This window comes from Hibiscus syriacus, unplaced genomic scaffold (genome assembly GCF_006381635.1).
Source record: "Hibiscus syriacus cultivar Baekdansim isolate YM2019G1 unplaced genomic scaffold, ASM638163v2 tig00111008_pilon, whole genome shotgun sequence".
Lineage (NCBI taxonomy): Eukaryota > Viridiplantae > Streptophyta > Magnoliopsida > Malvales > Malvaceae > Hibiscus > Hibiscus syriacus.
In genome coordinates this window covers 570,444-588,281 of record NW_024062951.1, presented here as the reverse complement: position 1 = coordinate 588,281, position 17,838 = coordinate 570,444, and the positions used below count along the sequence as shown (strand labels likewise).

At 32.7% G+C, this 17,838-nt stretch overlaps 1 pseudogene; it reads right to left on the bottom strand.

Moving 5' to 3' along the window:
- Positions 1-162: 162 nt before the first annotated feature.
- LOC120149589 lies at positions 163-17,368 on the bottom strand (annotated as a pseudogene).
- Positions 17,369-17,838: the final 470 nt, after the last annotated feature.

Here is a 17,838-nt window from a genome sequence, read left to right as displayed (position 1 = left end):
GTTTGGGGGTATATATATAGCATATTAGCCTTCGTTTGTTGCCTTCATTTGTTGCCTTCATGTGGTTCCTAAGGATACTGAGTCTTAAAGATTGGTTCTTTTGATAGACTTGTGTGGCAAGCATGTTCTCATTATGTTTTAAGTTTCGTCAAAGATCAGATCCCTTAAAAAATCTTCAATTTGCTCATAACTTTTTTTAATTAATTTCAATATTACACACTCTTCAGGTTTTAAAACCTTATGATTGGCCATACAACATTATAAACCAATACCATCTCAGAAAATGCTCAAACAAACAAACTTCTGCAACCATTTCTTTCATCAGAGAAGCCAAAGCTGATCAAGCTTTGTCCTATATCTTCCCTCTTCTGCCAACAAGCAATTGAGGAGGCCCATTACCATTTCTGTACAAATTATATGCACAATCAGAGAAAGTTCGCATAAAAATTATCGAGTTTTCTAATGCTTTTCCTTTACCAGTAAATGATGTGCCTGGCCATAAACTATTGAGCACCCAACACATCTCTCATGCTCATATTCAGACTGTTTCTCATGGTTCGTCTACCGATTCCTGCGTTGCCTTTTTGCATCATGGCAACGAATTCACCATAGTCGATTCTTCCGTCCTGAAATAAAGCAGATGTTGCAGAGCGTTGAAACTTAATCAACAAACCAACCCAAAAAGAGGAAAAAGAAAAAAAAAACTATTCGAATGAGAGCCTGCTTCCCGAGAGTCCACTGCTTTGTTCAATGTAAATTGACATGGTATATTATCAATGGCAAGTCATAGACAAATTTTAGGAACTGCATTGCTGTTATCAGTACCATGCTCAACCATAAAAAACAACTCTTAATATTAATGAAATAAAATGGCTAGCATGAGCATGTTGTAACGAATCAAGACATCAAGGTATGAAATAACTTACATTATCTTGATCGACTTCTCGGATTATATCCTCAAGTAAAACATCTGTCATGTTATGCTCAACACAAGCTTGCTGAAGCTCATCAACCGTAATATAGCCACTTTTATCCTTATCAAAGTACTGGAATGCTGCAACAAGATGTTCCTCCCGCTCTAGTTTATTAAGGTGAACGGTTGCAGCTATAAATTCTCCGTAATCAATGGTCCCGCTATTGTCAACATCGGCCTGCGAACATATAAAATAATTCAGATTATTTGGGTTGCAAAGTTTATTTGGGTTGCAAACTTGCAATTAACATTCACCACATGAATAACATAAGCACAACAGCCAAATAATTGTGCAAAACTGTATCCGTAAACACAAATGAAGACAAGAACTATCACAGCCGGCCAAATAAGTCATTGCAACTTCAACCATTTTACTCCATGCTTCTCTGCTAAAATCTCTTTCGTAGTAGAACTAAAAAATAATCTCGAGGGGCCACAAATGCTGCATCCCTCACAAACTCGTGAAAACATATAAGCGGAAGTTTAGACCAAAGGAATAAGAAGCAATACAAGATTTATTAAGGAATACGAAGAACATAAATAAACAAAAGCTTGAAAAATGAAACAAATATTTAGATATCTACTTCGAAAACAAACTTACTGCATCCATAAGGTCCCTTATCTCTGTATCCTTCAAGGTGGAACCATATCTTTGGAAACCAGCTTTGAGTTCATCAAATGTGATTGCACCGCTGTTATCGGTATCCATAGCTATAAACATTTCTCTCAAACCGGCAATCTCCTCTTCGGAGAGGCTTTCAGCTATTACCTGATTGCACAAAAGGGCAGAATTTGTACGTCAGAATGAATTCAACAGCCTTAACTCCAAAAGGAGCATGTTTAAAGCCAACATGAAGCTCATTGTTCTGAAGACTGAACTCTGAACATAGCAAGTACAAGGAGCAGCCAGACAAATAAATATTTGAACAAGAAATAGTGCATTCCTTGTTTAAGAGACAAACAGCTCGATTCTGCTGCATTGATTGGATAACAAACCCTTAATGATTCGAAGAAGACATTGTCTGATATAAGTGCATATATATACTGTTTCTTACCCTTAAAGCCATCTTCTTTAATTTATTCATTGCAGAGAATTGTTTGAGACGAGAAACACCGGATCCAGTGCCCTATCCGGGGCAACCCCATTTTCACAAATCCAAGGATGACCTAATCAACTCCAAAGGAAAATGATATCACAATTTGAACATTTCAGTGAAGAGTACGTAAATAAATGCACTAAGGAGGTAACAAACTATACTGACCAACAGAGTGACCTCTTACTCATCAGTTAAGAAAAATTAATATCATATCACATACATAATACTTCATGAGCAGTCAGCCGCTCTGAAGGTCGAGAGCATAACATCTTCTGGATGAGATCCTTCGCACTATCCGATATTAGGGGCCATGGATCTGAGTCGAAGTCAATATATCCTTTTAACACAGCATCAAATATTCCCTGTTGTGTTTCTAAAGAACATGCAGAGGGAGGTTCATAAGTATGTTATAAATCAAATTATCTGAAATTCTGTTCTGATGCAGAACCAAAAATATCGAAAATACCTGCCCAAAATGGTGGCACGCCACTAAGCAATATATAGAGTATAACTCCAGCAGTCCATACGTCTGCTTCTGGTCCGTATTGTTTAAGGAGTACTTCAGGAGCGACGTAATATGGGCTTCCAACAACATCAGTAAAGACTTCGCCTGAAGCAGTAAATCACGCATTATGTTAAAAGACATTCAAAAAGACATTGGTTTCACTATAAACTAAAAGGGCTGAAATTAATCGGACTCACTAAAGAAAGAAATTCATCCATTAAGGAAGTATACATTAAGTTTAAATGCTAAAGGTTAAGAATCACGTTTAAACAAGATCGACTAATCGACCTACTGAAAGATGATTAAGTAGGGGACTAAACATGCCATAAAAACACTATCAAATAATCACTTGATGTGTGTTCCAGTTACTTAAGTTGCAAAATTAAGGAAGAAAGTCCAATTGATTACCGGGTTTAAAGAAAACCGATAGCCCGAAATCAATGGCCTTGAGCGAGAAATCATCATCCTTGTTAACTAACAAGAAATTCTCAGGCTTCAAATCTCTATGCATGACCCCAAGCGAATGGCAAGCCTCAACAACACCAACAATGATCTTAGTCAACTCAGCTGCCTTCCTCTCAGTGTAATGCCCTCTCTGGATTATACGATCAAACAGTTCGCCTCCAGAGCAAAGGTCCATCACAATATGCACATACAAAGAATCCTCGTAAGCACCTCTAATTGTCACGATGTTCTTATGACCCGCCAAATGGTGCATTATCTGAATCTCCCTCCTCACATCCTCCACATCCTCCTTGCAAATCAACTTCCTTTTCGGTATAGACTTACAAGCGTAGTCGATGCCGGTGGAAATCTCGGTACATAAGCAAGTAATCCCAAATTGTCCCTGTCCTAGTTTGCGGCCTAGAGTGTAAAGTTCACTGATGTTAGGAGTCTTTTGACCCAAAACATAAGAAGCCTGGTGATCGATGCCTCGTCCCATGGTGTCAAATTTCTTGGTGGGGCTGATCGGAGCCAAAAGGGTATCCTTCTTTGTTGTTTCTTCGGAGAATTCCTGGGAAATAAGTTGTTGAGAAGGGGGATAATCAGAGGTGGAACAAGTGGTGTTGTAGCCCTGAAAATAATTCCCCTTGAAAGATCCACGACATGTATTGCCCATGAAACAACAGTATTTTCCTCATCCAATTATATATCACACTGGAAAGAGAAATAACAACAATTTTCAACGAACCCAGAAATGGAAACTTCAAACAATAAGAAAATCTCATGAGAAACCATAAATCTAAGTATCAATAAGAAATGGAAAGTACATGAAGCAATATTACCATCAAACCACACCTATTAAAGAAGTTAAAAATCCATAAAAAAAAAAAAAGAATAAATCTTCAAATGAAATCATCTTATCAAGATGCAAATTTATCAACAATAAAAAGAGGAAGAACCTTAAGAGAGGAGACAAGGTACCAGTTTCAAGTGGAATGAATAGAGGAGAGACAAATAAAGAAATGGCTAAAGTGGGATTAATATATTTCTCCCCTTCCTTCTGGTTTCGTGTTAGAAAAATAGCATGCTTTTCTGACAAACATCCATGGTTTTTCTTAAATATTATGTACAGAAAATAACCCAACCCCCCCCCCCCCTTGTTTCTGCTTTAAGTGAATATAGAAAATCATGTCTCGTAATACATTTAGTGAAGGGTACAAAACTAGCAGCAAAGAAATCACCGATTCAAGGTCTGACCTTTTCTCAGAGTTTGGTGAACTCACAACGCAACAACGCTGGAGTTTGTAGTTGATTGGTCAAACATTAGTGGCTGATTGGTCTACGACAAGTCTTAAGGTCGTTTTGGTCAAAATCTCACAGCCGATTCAATCGTTAAATATTTTGATAACTAAATTTCATTTCAATATTTAGTTCCGTACATAATTTCATTTCATTTCAATATAAAATGTATATTAACCTAAAAAGAAAGATGAAAACAAGGTGAAATCTTAGAGAGTCTTAAACCTTTCACAAGTCCAAGTTAGAAGCACCTCTGTTTTGAATGGTATTTATTTCATCCTCTTCTTCTCCAACGGATAAGATACATGAGAGAGTTTTCAACTCGAATAGGATTCCTATGGCTGAAGCTGTCTAAAATAAAACATTTTCTGTTATTTTATTTTATAAATTGGCTTAGCAGCCCTTAAGATCCTAACCCTTTTGTCGTTTTAGTGTTTTTAAGGTAGTTTTGGTTAAGTGGGACCAAAGCTAAGATCTGTGTACATGCACTTTGATAGAATATAGCAATGGTGGGATGCACATGACTCATCCTCTTGACAATTTGCATACAAATTCCCCAATATATTTTATTATTTTTAATGTTTGAATCAAAGTTTTTTAAAAGCTATGAAATATATCCCACATCGATTTTAGTTATGTTTTTTATAATTGACAATTTTTTTAATAATACAATAATAAAAGAAAGTGATTAATATAATATATTCCTTGAGATAAGATAAAGTCAAGTTGCTTCAAACTGAAACTATAGAAATAAAAATAGTTTGAACTCCTTAAATTTTGTTACAATAAATTCGGTGTTGATGATGATGCTCCAATGTCAATCACAGTTGATAGTGACATATTAACTACATCTGGATTTTTCATCAAATGCAGTAATTATTATGTCACGTTAATAAATTTTAAAAATATATGAATCAAAATATCTCAATTATTAAAAAATTATTATTATTTTTTAAAGTTTTAAATCGAGCATCACGAGTATAGTGTTTAATGTGAAGTGGTTAAGAGTTTTTGAAATATATTTTCTTTTCCTAAGTAAAAAAAATCGTAATCAATAAAAATGTTGAGAGTATTTTTATGTCATTTTCCTATATCTATTTATATAATACTAATTAATAATTAATTAAAATTTATATAAATATAAAAAATTAAATTCAATCATAAGTGAAAAATACGCAAACAAAAGAAATAGACATTTTTAATGTCATATATTTGCTTAAATGTGTTTTTATTAAAGTTTGAAAATCTCTAATCTATATAAAATTATAGTTACAACATATTAACATGATATTAAAAATTATTAATTTAACTTTATCGTAAGATAAGTGAGAGAAAATTAAATGAATGTAATTTTTTATATTTTTGTCAAAAAAATAATTTATTTATTTTTATAAAATAGAATTATGTAATAAAAGTAGTTGAAAAATTAATCAAACAATTAAAATATAAAAATAGAAGTAAAGATTCTTATCAAATATGAGGAATAAATATCGTCAACACTAATATAATAATAAAACATGTAACACGTTAATGATTAACTATATCACAATTTAAGTTAAGTATTAACAAAAAAAAATATAAAACTCCTAGTTTTAACCTGATTCGATAAAATTGATTTTCTTTTATAAAAAAATAAATCCATAATAGATTTTTGAAAAAAGGGTCGAGATTGAATCTAGAAGGTACATACACCAATCTACCTAAAAATAATTAAAATAATATTCTTCTATATATTTAAGATTTAAAAAAATTCATTTTTAGTATGTGGCTTCCCTTCTTCTCTATTTCTTTTCTATGTATGTGAAGGAACTTAAGTTATATCAAATTCTAGTTATGAACATACCCGTTTCTAAGATCGTGCTGTCCTTTCACGAACACAAAAATTAGGGCTCTAATAATAAATATTAAAAAATAAATTGTAAGAGTAAAAAAAAAGATTAATATACTTGTAAATTGTATTTTTTATTACGTTTAACAAGCTATGTAATAGTAAGTACATTAAAATTTAAATAGAAAACATCAAGAAAATTCATTAAACATCCAACTACTCAAACTAAACAGTCATGACCCTCTTTTAATAAAAATAATTAAAAATTCCACATAAGCGTCTCTATTAATTAACGGTAGGTGGCCAAAACAAAAATAAAACGTAACATATGAATGATTTAAAAATAATAATAATTAAATGACCAAAAAAGAAATAAAGTAAACAAATGAGTGACCAAATGGATAAGTTATCCTTTCCTAAATTTTAAGTCTTGGACCGATACTCTCGTGCTCGGTCTCGGTTACGGGCCTAATTTTGAACTGTCATTTCACCCAACAACTCCGGAAAACATTATAGAAAAACACTTCTTGCCAGGTTAGATAGCAGCATACCATATCATCTGATGTCAATGTTCCAGTTTTATCAAAATAACAAATGTGAATCGTGGGATTGATTCAAGTAATAAGCAGTTTAATATCACTTAAACAGTTCTCGAATTTGAGTCTTTATGTACGTAGAAAATCTCTGTTAGGAGACTCACCTATCAAAACAGATGTACAACACAAGTTGATATAGATTAATCAAGACGAAATTCTGAAATCGGGACAATAAAGAAAAGTAAATAAATAACAAATGTCAACCTGTGGAAATAAAAGCACTGAAATCAATATAATGGAGAGCAGCATCAAGTTATTTTAACGCATCAATTACTACAAAATCTAGCCCAAGCAAGAAGTGCAAGAATACAGGCTGTAACCATGGATGCTAAAGCTATAATTTATCTTCTTTAACTATTTCATGCAAAATTGCCAGGCCCTTAGCCCAGATAAACAATAGATCACACACATTCTTTTATTTAAAAATAAATAGAATAACTCAGGTCGGCTCAGGGTGGGTACATACATCGAACATCGGGCGGGTGGAACACCTCAATTACTCGGGGCAGGGTCTGATGTTGAGTTTCATTTTACGGATCGAGGTCAAGGCTACATCACAAATAAGGAAATTCAAATTTGAGGTTGGAAAGAGGAGTCGACTGAAGGGTCATTGCCTCGGCATGGACAAATTTAATATTTTATGTTAGGATGACGAACTTTTAAAGTTAAAAAAAAATAGATTTTAAATAAAAAAACATATATAATAACTCTTTAAGAGGAATCAATAAAATTTAAAAAATATATATAGAAAAAATTTGTTAAATTAACTTTTTATTGATATATACGTTATATCTATTTGTAGATTTGATTGCTGTTTTTTAATTTGACGATAAGCAATAATTTAATTATTTGTTTATGTAAAGATTAAAATTTCAAATTTTAAAATACGAGAATTAGATCTAGTTAAATTAAAGTACAATGCTAAATCCATAACTTATTAAATAAATGTAATAACTATAGAATTTGACCTTTAATTTATGTATAGAACTAAATTATTTTATTTTAATAAGTAATAAATATAAAAGATAAAAATAAAATAAAAATAAAAACCTGAAAATCATCACATTACTGATACGTGACAGCCAAACCCACTTGGTAAACCACACTTAAGTGTCAGCTGGAATTTTATTATCACATTTCCCAAATCTTTTTCTTTAATTTTATTATATAAAACTTACATGTAAAATGAATTTAAATTTTCAATTTGATCTGGTATTATAATTTTTATTTGAATGCTATTATTGTTGATAATAAATATGACACCACTTTGTAGGTGAAGAAAACACACACATATATAAAATCAATACCAATATCAATTATCAAATTTATGCATAAAAGATATTAAATTTCCTAAATTAGTCGTTTATATATTTTGAGCCTTTTTTGTTGTTGTTCTCTCGATTTTCAGAATTTTGTTATATTTCATTCGAATCGATCCGTATCGTAAACTTAATTTTAATGGGTGAATTTTTCTCGAACTCAAATTTCTATATGCTAGTGGACTTTCCCTTAGAGAGGAAATGGGCAAATGGCCTTCGAATCCATATCTACAGGGAAATTGATTTTTCGTGACGCTTTTTAAAGCTTCTGGAAAAGTATGACTTTTCGTGGCATTAAAAAAAGGTCAAGATATGCTATATTTTTTGTGAAGAAAATTTCTGCAAAAAGTTTAAGTTGAGAAAAAATCATAGAAATTAAACTTTTAGTAATCTTTTTGGTAATTGATCACATGGGTATAGGAACTGAATGTAAATCAATAAAGTTGTGTTCGTGTTCGTTTATTTATTTTTTTAATTCATGTTTCGTTCGTATTTGTTTAAATTTACAGTATAATGTTTGTGTTCGTTTTTTTAAGATACTCATATTCGTTTGTTTAATATTCACAAACACATTTATTTAACATTCGCAAACATATTCAATTAATATTCACAAACATATTCACTTTATGTTAATTTAATGTTTGACAACCAATAGTCTTTTTTTTTTTTGCAAGTTAAAGAAAAATGATAAAATTGCACCACTAGTCCTTAATTTTTTTAGGCTTCACAATTTGAACTCCAAAGTTTACCTTATGTTCTATTTAGTTCATACCTTCATCAATATTTAAAATATAAAAAATAAAATAAAAAGAAGAATCAAGTAAACGGTGTTATAAAGGAGCTTGTTCGTGAATATAAACGAACCAAACATGCATATGTTTGCGTTTATTCATTTATTAAATGAACATAAAAATTTTATTTTTACTTATTTTTTAGCTTAATAAACAAACATAAACAAATGTTGTACAAATAAATCATCGAACACTCTACTCACTTACACCTCTAATTGATCAATGACTATTTTAAAACGTCACGAGAGATTATTCTAGTGACGGTTTTAAAGACCTTTTAGGACATTTAGAAATGTCCCCAATACAATTTTTTTAAAAGAAAAAGAAGAAGAAGAAAGATGTCGGGATTCCAAAACACCCCACATTATAAACAAATTCACATGAATTGCACATTTGGGTCTATTGTACCCACTCCGAAGTGAAAGAATGAAGTAGCAATTTGTTGAAATGTAGTTAACTTATTCCCATTATGATTAATCAGTTCTCTAAGTGTTTAATGTCGGTGCTTAAATAATTTAAATAAGGATATGTTATTGTAATAACAATTGTTATATAGCAGTAGCAATATCAGTATCGTCCAAAAATATTATCATAAAAAACAGTGCGAAGTGAAATCACATTAATAACAATGAATCGTGACTGTAATTTAATGGATACGATAACGGTTAATACCAATAATAAAGGGTCGTTATTATTGTTATTGTTCTATTACGGTAAAATTTTAAAAAAATAACAGTCAAATTATTATATTTTACAACACGTTATGTGTATTTAAAAAAATTAACAACCGTAATACTTACAATGATCGTAATAGTATTTCTTATATCCACAACAATAAATATAACGCAACCAAAAAATAAAATTGAAACCACAATTTAAATACCTGACTTAACCATCATATACTAATACATGTAAAGATATTCATAATGCGCTCTCTATTAGGGATATAAAAAAATTGACATGACCTAAAAACTGATTGGAGTCAACTTTAATTAAAATTGCTTGTAACCTGAAGTGGTAATGATTCAAAATCGATTCCTGTCCAAATTGGTGGTGACCCGAACTTGAGTTGGACATGGTAATTTTGAATTTGCACCCCAATTGAGAACGACTTAAACCTAAATTGAACATGATAATATGATAATTGAATCCAACCTGCATTCGACTTGATATGAACTTGAATTCGAGATTAACCTGGTAAATAATTAATATTACTCGACCTATTATGAACCTGACCTATAATTAACTTAACCTATAAATGATCCGAGTTATTATTGAATTGATCTAATATTGACAGAATTTGATATTTACTTTAACTTGTAAGTTGCAATTAATGAAGCAATGAAATTATAGTGTGACAAAAATAATTCTTCACTATTTGAGGTAAATGATTAATTATGATCATTAAATTAGTATATTTATTTTTTATATTTATAAAAAATAAATATATTCAAAAGTGTTATTAAATTAATAATTTATCATTTATAAATTAATTAAAAATTTCTTCATAATTTAAAATAAAGTATTAATTATGATCATTATATTAATAAATTAAACTATGATATGTATGTATGATATGTACTATGTATGTATGTATGTATGTATGTATGTATGTATATATAATTTATGTATGTCTATTTTATTAATGTATGCATTATAATTTATTATTGCATGTCTCTTGTATGTATTAATGTATGAAATATATGTATATATAATGTATGTATTTAAGTATGTATATATGTGTATATGTATGTATAATTTATTATTTATTAATCCTTAAAACTATATTTTTATTCATTAATAATTTTTTTTATAATTTACTTCAAACCATATAAATTAAATCATAAACTTCAAACGTTGTAAATTATATCATACATTCATAATCTCCAAACCCTATAAACTTTTGTTTACCAACTTTTCAAATGAATGTAATTTAGTCCATTTTGATATTAATTTCAGCTTTACATTTTACAATTGTTTCAATTTGATCCATACGTGTTGTTTAATTTATTTAAGTTTTAGTTTGTAATTTTATATTTGTTCAATTTAATCTTTAAAATTATATTTTTATTCGAAATTGGCATATATATTTCTATTTTTTATTTAGTTTGAACCCTATAAATGACATCATAAACTCATTTCAAACCTTATAAATTATTATACTCTCCCAACACTATAAATTTCCATTCACCAACTTTGTAAACAAATGCAATTTAGTCATTTTTTATATTAATTTTAGCTTTACATTTTACAGTTGTTTCAATTTGATCTCTGTGTATTGTTTAATTTATTTAAATTTTAGTTTGTAATTTTATGTTTGTTCAATTTAGTCTTTAAAATTATATTTGTATCTATCATTGATCCATAATTATTTTTATTTTTGTAATTTACTCCAAACCCTATACAATTACAAATTACAATTAGACGTTCTGAAAAGCGAAAAATAATTCACCCGAAAATGACCCTACTTGAAGTTTACCCGAAACTGATATTATCCGACTTGAATTTTATCTATTAATAATGTGACCTGATTTGAATCGGAACCGACACAAAGCCCACCCGAACCTAAATTAACTTGATATTTAACTGATTCAGATCATAATTGTTTTGATATGAATTGATATTGATCCGACTTGAAATTAACCCGACCCAAACTTGAACTGAATCTGATTTAAAATCAATCTGAAAATGACTAGAATATAAATCGAATCAGACCTAACCTGATTCTAATCAAATCATTAAATTAATCTAATATAATTCATATATGATTTGATCTGACCTACATTCCTACTCTCTATCACTGTTATGATCTGTATTCGTAAAAATAATAAATAAGATTATAAAATTGTGAAAACAAGAAACTCTCACCTCACTGATTTTATACAGTTTGTCCTTTTCGAATGAATACATGGTAAGTGCAGGCTTGGCAACACAGCATATTCGTCGTTTTACATGGCGATCACAATCAGAAATTAGTAGTTTAATGTTAGTAATATTAATATTCGAAATCTTTAGATCTACTGGTTTTTTTCATATTTAAATCATCTCTCCATTGTTGTTAATAGGAAGCAAGAAATTTTCTATTTTTGAAGATTCCGATCTGAAATGTATTTTGGACTGATCTCAATCAACACCTTCATGAATTGTTAAACAATTATTGTCTTTCCATTACAGGTGATAAAACCAATTTTCACAGTAAAAGTTGTTTCTTTCACTATTCTTCTCCGAGAAATCAAAATCTGCTCTTTCCTTTACGCAAAAAGCAATAAACTTGAAAAGACTGGAGAGCTAATTATACATTTTTTAGAAAAATAATGAATTTATTCATTAGAGAAAATCGCCTCAGTGACCAAAAAAAAGTTATAATATACGATTTTAACCAACTTTTTTTGGATTTGCCAAAATGACCAACAAAATCGCAACGCGAAATAAAAATCGCAACGCGATCCCCAGAATCGCAAATCAGTTTCCAGAATCGCAACGCGATTCTTGAAAATCGCGATGCGATAGTACAAATTCGCATTGCGATTTTCCATAATCGCAACGCGAATATGAAAATCGCAACGCGAACACATAAATCGCAACGCGTATCCGTAAATCGCAACGTGTATCCGTAAATCGCAACGCGTATGGGTAAATCGCAATGCGTATCCGTATATCGCAACGCGTATCCGTAAATCGCAACGCGTATCCGTAAACCGCAACGTGTATCCGTAAATCGCAACGCGTATCCGTAAATCGCAATGCGTATCCGTAAATCGCAACGCGTATCCGTAAATCGCAACGATAATCCGTAAATCGCAACGCGTATCCGTAAATCGCAACGATAATCCGTAAATCGCAACGAGAATCTGTAAATCGCAACGATAATCCGTAAATCGCAACGAGAATCTGTAAATCACAACACTGAAATTTTGGGTATATAACACTGAAATCATAAACTAAATCCCTAAATCGCAACTCATTCCATCTCCATCTATCACTCTCTCCGGCGACATCCGTTCCTATATCCAACGACATCCTTCCCCATCCGGCAACAGGTCTTAGTTTCGCATCTCGTTTGTTTAGTTACAACCATGAAATCATCTAATGTTGATCATGTTTGGATAGATTTGTGTTTTGGAGGGTCATGGGATAATGTTAATGGTGTTTTACAATATATGCCTTTACCCATAAATCTTCAACTAAAATTGTCTTTACAAAAGTTAACTTATGAAACTCTAATGCTACGTGTTTCAAATAAATTGAATTTAGAGCCCTAAGTGGATTTAGGCTATCTTATCAGAGAAATGGTAAAGTTTATTTGTTAACCGACAATGAAGATGTTGAACGATTCATTGCTTACATTAGTGTTTCACAAGATGATGTTACATTGTATGTTGTTGAACCTAGAAGTAGTATTGTTGGGTCAGTAGCGGGTAGTAATCAACTAAGTTTTTCTCAAAACCCACAACCTTTCTCTAATCCAAATCCCAATCAACTTTCAGCACCAAATTCCGGTTTTCGTATTGACCAGTTAGACGATGATGAGCCAACAGAAAAAATTGTGAGTACTAGTCAGTATTCGAAATTTGGTCTTGGTCAATATCCGGACTTTGATATTGGTCAATACACGGATTTTGATGATGTTTCAGAAGAAGAAACAGACCATGTGTGTAATGATTTTAATATTGGTCAATACCCGAATTTTGATGATGAATCACCCGTTGCCGAGGAAGATGTTGTTGATGATAATGAGGAGGAAGTTACGACTGTGAATGAACATGTTGAACATCCATTCTGTAATTCATATAATCCTGAAGAAGAAAAAGAAGAAGAAAAAGTCCCCGAAGAAAAGAAAATGCCACGGGAGTATAACTGGAATATGCCAGAATTACTTCAGTTACCGGAAGAAGAGTTGGCAAAGAAAGCAGTTGATTGTTACACAAAAGTTATTCGTGTCAAGAAAGATGATTGTTTTGATACAAAGGAAGACTTGAAGATAGCTTTGTATACGAAATGTGTGGAAGATGGCTATCAACTAAAAGTTAACAAATCAAGCAAAGATCGTTTCGAAACAAGGTGTATGATTGACAAAAACTGTACGTGGCGTATGATTGCAAAGAGAATAAAAGATTGCAAAATGTTTCAAGTTAGGACTTTTATTGATAAACATACATGTTCAAGAACCCAAGTTTTTCCTCACCATAGACAGGCAAACAAAAAGGTGTTGGGTGGTTTTCTGGCTGAGTTAATGTTTTTGAATGGCAGGGTATATCGGGGACATGAAATTATGACTGACATGAATGCTCGGTTCAAGATTAGTATATCATATTCTCAAGCTTGGAGAGCCAAATGTTATGCCTTGGATTTTATGTGTGAACTTTTAACATTTTCAGTTGAATTAATGACTCAGGCCAACCATTTTGACTTAACCAACTCTTGTTATTCAGTTGTTATCACTATTAGGCATGCATTTGACTATCGCAACACGGAAAATACAATCGCAACGCGAAATGAAAATCCCAACATGAAAATCGCAATGCGGAAATGAAAATCGCAACGAGAGAATCGCAATGCGAAATGAAAATCGCAATGCGAAATGAAAATCGCAACGAGAGAATCGCAATGCGAAATGAAAATCGCAATGCGAAATGAAAATCGAACCGACATAATCGCAATGCGAAATTAAAATCGCAATACGAAATGAAAATCGCAATGCGAAATGAAATCGCAATGCGAAATGAAAATCGCAACGAAAGAATCGCAATGCGAAATGAAAATCGCAATGCGAAATGAAAATCGCAACGAGATAATCGCAATGCGAAATTATAAACGCATTGCGATTTTCATTTCCGCATTGCGATTTCATTTCGCATTGCGATTCTCTCGTTGCGATTTTCATTTCGCATTGCGATTTTCATTTCGCATTGCGATAGTCATTTTTGCCTTCAACATAATGCAGATTGAAATCAACAAAATAAACCATTACATTTCAATCAATTAAACAAGCACAAATAAGAATTATGTTCGCATCAATTACACAAATCAACTTTTACAAATCAATTAAACAATCAAAAATTGAATCAACTTTTACAAATTAAACAATCAAAAAACAATCAATTAAACTATTGAATCAACTTTTGCAGCTCGACATCATTTTCACGCAGTTCACTTCTGAGATTAACCTGCAGAAACCAAACATTTGTTCAAACAACACTTTCTACGCAAATTATTGAATTCTAATTACTTAACCAAACATTTTCATTTATAAGTATATAAACTTACCAATTGTTTATGGACATTTTTATAACGCGGATGCAGGTAGGTAGCGTCTCGTATATATCGATTTAGCCATATAATGCCGAAACCACAAGCCTACTGCAGCTTTATCTCTATCGGTGGGAGGTAGATACTTGATGCTTCCCGTCGTCAAACGCTCCAACGCCAAGCATACGAGAGGACCACAATCTCCTCTGGCTCCGCTCGTTTGTTGTGGCGCGGTCTCGTCTCTAATAACTGTAATATTGAGCTTCTTTGGCTTCTTGTTTCCAGAACGAGTCCAATAATTGATCGCATCCAAGAATTTAGCCAAATGAGAGCTCCATCCCTTAATAACATCTCTTAAATCAGCCAATGATATGTAATTTTATCATGCTGTCATACACTATTGTCTTAAGGGATGGGAGTGAAGCTCGACGAGAATCCAATGTTTACGTTCCAAAACAGGGATAAACACCTGCAATCATAAGTAATAATTCATTCATTTGCGCACTTATTTCATAAAACCTTTAAACTCAATCTAAAATAAATACTAACCTTATCGACCTCCCACCATGCAGGATAAAGTTTAGCTTGTCCATTGCCCAAATCAAATGATTCATCTCGTGCATTCTTCAAGTGAACGGCGTGAAAAGACGTCGGCATTATTGTATATCGTATATTTTTATTTTTCTTAAGTTTTCTTATTATTAGAAGACGTGTCACCCACGCATCGATATGCTGTTTTACAAAAAAAGACATATATTAGTGACTTACATAAATTTAAAAAAAAAATTAATCAAATTGAAATATAAGAAAAATATAAGACTTACCCCCCCCCCATCGACCCCTAATAATACGCCCCACCAAGGCCGTTCAAGCAACAAAAAGATATCATCGGTGAGCTTGCATATGTCAGTGAAACACCCCTTGCTCCGCTCATGTAGATAAAAATCAACTGCGGTCTTAGCCCAAAGGGTGTTATCCAAAATTGTGTCCGGTAGTTGTTCTCTCTCCTCTTCAGATACCGGTATGGTACTGGCCGGTAACTCATACGAGAGCCAACTCTCATCCATCATGTCCGGAACCGGTGGGGGTTTCTCAATACTTCGATATATTACCCCATGTGAATCGGGCTCTGGAATGGTGGGAGGGACCTCTTCAACGATGACAGTTGCCTCTTGAACGGTGGGAGGGGACTCTCGAGGAATGATATGGGGGGCCTCTTCAACGATAGGAGTGGACTCTTGAGGGATGACAGGCGAGTCGGGCTTCTTGCGGTGTCTTCGCACTATTGGGGTGTACGGAGACTTAATAGCACGTGCACGCTGTCTGATGCGTGAACTCCGTCGTGCAAGCATAACCCGACGTAAAGCATCCACTCTATCGGGCCGCTAAATAATTAAATACAAAAATCAGTAAATAAACAGACATGATATTTAAACAGTGAAAACAAAGACAAATATGTTTCAAACTTGCATTGTATTCACCCAAGTCATTATTCTATCATAGTTCACAAAATGCATCAGATAACAAAGAAAAATATGTTTCAAACTAATACCCTGAAGTTAGTATTTGTCTTTGATTTGTCTATTGGTTGAAGTAAATTTATCCATTCAAGTTTCAATTTGCAGAAGAAGAAATAGTTTACTTTCGCAACACGAAACTTAAAATCGCAACGCGAAAACCAAAATCGCAACGCGAAATGAAAATCGCAACGACATAATCGCAATGCGAAATGAAAATCGCAACGAAAGAATCGCAACGCGAAATGAAAATCGCAATGCGATTTTGGTTTCGCGTTGCGATCTTGTCGTTGCGATTTTGGTTTCGCGTTGCGATTCTGTCGTTGCGATTTTCATTTCGCGTTGCGATTTTGGTTTCGCGTTGCGATTTTAAGTTTCGTGTTGCGAAAGTAAACTATTTCTTCTTCTGCAAATTGAAACTTGAATGGATAAATTTACTTTCAACCAAAAGAAAACAAAGACAAATACATTTCACAGTGTTAAAGAATACACAGTTTAGCAGAATTGGCAGCAACCGAACAAATTACTTTCAACCAAAAGACAAAACAAAGACAATACTATTTCACAGTGTTAAAGAATACACAGTTTAGCAGAATTGGCAGCAACCGAACAAATTTACTTTCAACCAAAAGACAAAACAAAGACAAATATATTTCACAGTGTTAAAGAATACACAGTTAGCAGAATTGGCAGCACCGAACAAATTACTTTCAACCAAAAGACAAACAAAGACAAATACTATTTCACAGTGTTAAAGAATACACAGTTTAGCAGAATTGGCAGCAACCGAACAAATTTACTAAGCAATCTAAGTGAAATGGCTAATCTAAGTGAAATTACGAGTAAATTTATCATTAAGTTAAATATGGAAAATCTTAAACTTACCTCGTTGCGTAGAGTATGAACCTCATTCTGCAACGATACTATCATCTCACGTAGAGCGGCAACCTCACCACGTAAAGTTGACACCTCCACACGCCATGCACCATCGTTATCGCGTAGAGTACCGATCTCCTCACGCAAGGCATTGACCTCATCACGTAACTCCCTTGACTCATCCCGTTGAGGTGGAGGTGGAGAACAGGGAGATAGGAGTGTGGCATCTTTGCCGGTCGCCTATCATGAGGTGATGGTGGAGAAGAGGCTCGATGATGTGACGGGTAGGTGATGGCTCTCGTTCTAGAGTGTATAGTCGGTCGATCGGGTGATGGCTCTAGGTG